This window comes from Ischnura elegans, chromosome 1 (assembly GCF_921293095.1).
Source record: "Ischnura elegans chromosome 1, ioIscEleg1.1, whole genome shotgun sequence".
Taxonomy (NCBI): Eukaryota; Metazoa; Arthropoda; class Insecta; order Odonata; family Coenagrionidae; genus Ischnura; species Ischnura elegans.
In genome coordinates, this window is record NC_060246.1 from 95564529 (window position 1) to 95570575 (window position 6047).

A 6047-nucleotide genomic window follows, 5' to 3' on the forward strand; every position below is an offset into this window, starting at 1 on the left:
GTGGTGAATTGCTAGAACACATGCGAGAATGCGTGGATGCGAGACGGCAAAATAGCCCCTGTTCTAATTTCGTTCATGCATTTGCGCAATTCCACGTCATTTTAGAAATCAATGCAGCTCTAACCTGCGCAATTCCGTGTACCGTGTAAAACGGCCTTTAAGATTGCTGACCAGTGATGATAATGAGATCCAAACTGAATGCTTAACAAGATAAACTGTGATATTGTGGGGTCTGAATATCACAACTCTTAAGGTAAATGATATTTCTGTTGTGAATTTTCAATTTATGTGAAATCCAGTGGGCTATACCAGTCAGTAGCGGATTCAGAAAAAACTCAAAGGGGGTCGCAAAAGGTATTTTGAGCTACCTTTGCTTTTGTCCTAACGACAAAAAGTCAAGTTACATGCAAAGTTTAAGAAAGTGTTATTTAAACTGATAATACGCATGTACAAGACAATGCCATATTATGATAAAAAAAGTTACAATTGTGGTTCTGCAATGTTAGGCAGTGCGGGTGGCCATGCAAGGGAGGGGGACGCACCCCCTGTGCCCCCCATATGTATCTGCCACTGATACCAGTTAAGTTACTGTTCAACTGGTTTTGCTGTTCTTACAATGAAATCTTATATTGGTCTGTTGATTAATAAATTTAATATGCACTGTGAGCTGTTTATTATGACAGTTGATGAGATCCAATGATATTAGGATAACTACCAGTGTATAGTTTACTTAACTACTGATAGCAATTTTTGAAGGAAGACATTGCAATCTTTGAAAATTCTTTTAAGCATTGATCACTGAAAGAACTGTTTTTACTGTTCTATAAAAGAAATTGTATAGGCTTTTATGTATACTAAGAGGGTGTATATTTCCTCGATACTATAAAGCATAAAGATTTATAATACAAGTATGTATTTGTACAGAAGTGACTATGAAAGCTGGAAAAATGTGTACTTCTGTTCAGGGGGGGATCCAGGTTTTTTTGCTGGGGAGAGGCAAAATAGGGTCTGACAGGTCTACTCATATTTGGAATTAAGAACAAAATACAGCAATTACTTTAGAAAACATTCTCTTTACTTTGATATGAAAGTTATTAATATTAAATCAAATGATTGAGGCTCCGTGATCAGTGGCGGCTGGTGGTAATTTATCTAGGGTGTGCATTAGAGCAGATATAGGATGATTTAATTATATTATGTTAATCCTAATCCATGACCATCATATTTCGTCGTAATAGAATACATAGCAAGCAAAACATATCACTGGTACACTCTACCCTTAAAATTGCATGAACAGAAATAATATTAGCATGTATGAAAATAATTATTCTCAACACACCTTTACAAGTGACGGTAGTTGAAATTCATTCTCTTTTCCTTACACCCTATGAGGAAGTAGTGTAGAAAACGGCTATACAGATGGCTCTGTAGACGGACTAGGATCCTGGGCACAGGTAGTGTAGGTGGCGGCTACACCACTACACTACCTGCTAGTCAGTCACCAAAAACATTCGCGTGCGCATTCGCATGGTTTTGAGTCTGCTCCCATCGCCCCTTTGAACAGCACATACCCCCCCGCTTACCTCGTCCCGCCAGAGCTCCTTCAAGCGATCGCACAGACCGAAAATGCGCCCGGCATGATGCCACGGGATCGCACACTAGTAGAGCGGTGAATTCGAAAGGGAGATAGCTGTAGCGTTCGGAGGCTCATGTTTCTTGCATATGCAGACAGTACTTTTATCCTTCGCGTTGCAAAGGAATAGTTTTCTTTTATAATTTATTCATCTTTGGGTGTGCACTTGCTAACATGCGTATACGCACGTGCCGCCACTGTCCGTGATACACAGAAAAAAACAAACATAATGATGACCATATTAAAAATCTTGTCTATTTTTTAAGCATCTGGGGATGGAAACTTGCCCCAATGCCCCACTCCTAAATCCCTCTATGCTGCTGTTAAAGATGCACATGAACCACTAAAAAAATTCTGCTAGAAATTTCCCAACTTTTCCCTGAATTAGCATAAGGTACACGCCAGATATTCTGTGGCACTAATTAAAAAATTTACCTCTTATGAATAATTTCCCTAGAATTAATTCTCTCAGGATCATTAAAGATTAATGTATAAATTACATAAGCTATAGCTTAGAACCCTCACAGCTTTCTTTTGGGGGGCCCAAAAATTTGCAATTGAACCCTGGACTGAGTATCTGAATTCATAAAAGGCTCTGAACTTGTTTTTCAACCGGCTTAGGGCCTTATCAAGTCTAAATCTGCCACTGTCCTGGATACCATAGAAATTTATAAACACAATTTCACACATACACAGGTCTCAGGATTCAGATAGCAGACACATTAACTTGAACTTTTCAGAATGCTTTTAAGATAGCTTTTTCTTTATATCTTAAAGTTTTTCTCTGAAGTGGCCTTCTGTTTGTTTAAAACAGGGCTTAATATTTCAATTTTAAAAATTGAGAACAATTCCCTCGATACTTAATGAATTTTATAAGAATTTTATTATATTCTTGGGTAGTCCAGAAAGCAAGTTCTATTTCTTAATTAAACAATTCTCTCTTTCTTGTTTGAATATTCACCACTTAATTCCATATTTCACACCATTAATATATTTATGCCATTTTTCTAAATATGTAATCAAATCATAAATTTGTGTTCTCTTCATTGCTAGATCCAAGCTATTAAGTTCATCAAGAATTAAATTCTTCCATTGGTGGTTTCAGCATGCATTTGATGATAATGCTTGCAAATTCTGTGTATCAAGCATTTTTTTATAGAAGAACAAACAAATGAAAATTTCTGCTTGAGGATTTCGTTGTGCTAGATTGCAGTTCTCTTCATGGTTTTCTAGTAAGCTGCGTCAATCTTGCTTTTCTTCTTGCTAAAAATAACTCTACCACAGCTAACCCAAAATCTATGGGGAGAAATGGAAATTGCTTGGGTCCAAATCAGGCCTTTATAATGGTTATGGGTGGTTAAAAATATCCTTACTCTTTCTGAAAATACTCTAGAAAGACCATGGCTTGCCCACCACCTAGTTTTGATCCTGGGTACGCCCATGAATCAAATGTATAAATGAATTATTAAATGTATTTGAACAAATTCATTGCCAGGTAGGAACCAATAATAATTGCTTTAGCTTACCTTAGGGATGATGAAAGTGTTATGAACACCAAAGGCTGACATAAATATGTTGTAGGATGTTGGAAAATTTTGATGAGAGATAACATTTGTTTTAAAAATAACTGGTAATGCTTATATAAATATCGATGTTAAAAGAATATTTTTTATCAAAATTGTAACTCCACTTAATATGCTGTCATTCGTCGGTTTTTTCCAACAAACCTGTGCATATGTCTCTTCTAATGTCTGATATATATATATATATATATATATATATATATATATATATATATATTCTGAAAAAATTTTATTCTTTCATAGAAGAGGAAGACACCTCAGAAGTTTAAATTTTTGCTTGTTATAATTTTTCTGGTGCCATGAGTAACTCCAAAATTTGTTTGAATGAGTGAGCGATATGGTTCTTTTATATGTACATATTCTACTTTGATAATTATTTCAGAAACTAGATTGTATTTTGTTATCACCCGAAAGGAAATATGCTTTTCCTTTTATTTCATATGCACTTTTGTCTATTGATTTTCCTGGTTAAAGATAGTGTATAATTTCCTCTAGGGATAATATTTGTGAGAATTTTGTATATTTGATTAATACCAGTTCTTGTAGTGAGAGTATTTGTTAAGCATGAGATATGGACTTTTCCTGAGAATAATATTAGTAAAATATTTGTCATCAAGATAGATTTTGTAAAGACTTATCCGTTGTAATGTCTTAGTTTCATGCTAACATTTTGATGAATGGACTATTACCCAAATAGGTATAAATAGGTACTTAAGCCTTAAATAGGTACTCAATGTGCTTACTTGGTGTGTACGCACGCACAGTCATGGATATGCCATTCCATTATGGTAACACTACATCAAAGTCAAGCATTGCTCGATATTTGGATCACAAGCGTTATCAGTATTTTCTGCGATGATGGTAATAGATGTGAATGAAGGACCTATCGAAGGGTTTGGCAGTATCTGCAACCAACTGCCACATACATGAAACGCATGGTGGCCTATCCTCCAGGCCCCGTGGCAAAGCGAAAGCGCTGCATAAAAAAAATGTGAAATTGAATTTGCATCCGAATATGGAAGAGACTACAAGGGACAAATGAAAATCTAAATGCGCATTGTTTTCCCTTGTTCGATCCTGCGTTTTTTAATCCACATTTTAATTTTTTAAACGCATTCTAATATATTTTTCAAAGTAGTAACGGAAAAAATACCCTTTTTTGAGGGTGGTCAAGCGATGCACCGAATTCGCAAACCCATCGCTCGAAAAAAGTGATTTTACTGCAAAAATAGTTTAAAAAATATTAAATGCACAATTTATCTATAAATTATGCTGTTATTAATCTAGTATATTTGATAGAAAAAGAGTTTTCATCAAGTTAGTAAATTGTTAGGTAGGACTAAATTTTGCCGACTTTACCATAAATAGCCTTGAATATATTTAGAAAATTAAGTTTAGAAAGTTTATTATCAAACAAGGAAGATTATGGTGTAATTATTTTTCTCTATTCCTTTTTGTTATTAAATTATTTGTATCCATACTCGAGTAAAATAATCTCTGCGCTGGCTGTAAAAACGCTCGGTCATCTGAAATATCGTATCTGACTGGAATGTGAATATTGAAGTTTTGATTCAGCTTGTAATTTTAGAGCGAGACCTCTTGCACATGTATATTTCCTGAACTACTTTTAGCTTTCTGCTTATGGCTGGCTACTCCAAGGACATGCAAGTGAAGCAGCCAAAGGAAAACATTTAAATTTGTCTGGTTGTTACTTGACGTCATTAATACTTTCAATTAGAAATGAAACACTCTTCGGGTTTTAATTCCAAATTTTGATCCAAAATTACATTTTTTTACCAAAATTACTTTTACTCCCAGGTAAAGTAGGCATAAAATGTAGGCAAAAAGACAAGCAAATTATCAAGTTTGAATTATCATCATAGACGGTTTTTTCCAATTTTATGGAGGAGTTGGCCTTTATTATCAGGAAGTGGGGAAATGTGGTCTTCCTGTGGTTGAAAGATGGGAAAAAAGCTGAAAAACAGATGTGCTTTTTACACGCTTTTATTTAACTCACTCTGTCTGTTTGTTTGTATATGTTTAGTTTAAATCTTGCAATCGAAAATTCGACCACTTTCCGACTTCCAATCGATCTGAAACTTTACAGGAAGTCGTATTCCCGGTGACAATGCAATGTTTTACCACTTTCGAACATCTAAAGTGTGTATTTTGATCATTATAAACATATTAATTTTAAATATGGAATTTTCAACATGGCGGATTTTTTCGAAAAAAATACGTTATCCAATGTCAATCATGTATTTTGGTAAATCTTTAGAATAGTTTAAAATCATTCCAAATATATGTTTAGTTGCTTTATTTCAGTAAATATACAATTATGAAAGTTAATTACTGATGATTATAAATGATTTAACACATGTCAAAAGAGCATAATAAGGTAGTTTTCTCAGGGATATCCTTTATTGAACTAGAAAATGCCGTTATTTTGAAAAAGTAAACAAAGCGTGAAAGCGCAATAATTTCTAATAATTTTAGATTCATAATGAAAACAAACTAATGGCTGACGTTTTGGATGTTTATAATGCTGAAGACTTTGTAGAAGATGATAACGATGGTGAGGAACAATAATTTACAATACTATTTTCATATTTAATGTTTGCAAAAATTTTTACGGAAGGTATTTCGAGATTGAAAGAAAAAACCAAAAAGGAAGTAAGACGCTTTAGATCTGATGCTGTTCATATATAAAGTAACAATTACGAGAGTGCGAGAAATGAAATAAAAGATGTAGCAGAACCTGAATCAAAGATATGTGAGTTTTTATATATTCATAAACTGTTTTAGCTAAAAAGATGTAAAAAAAATGAAAA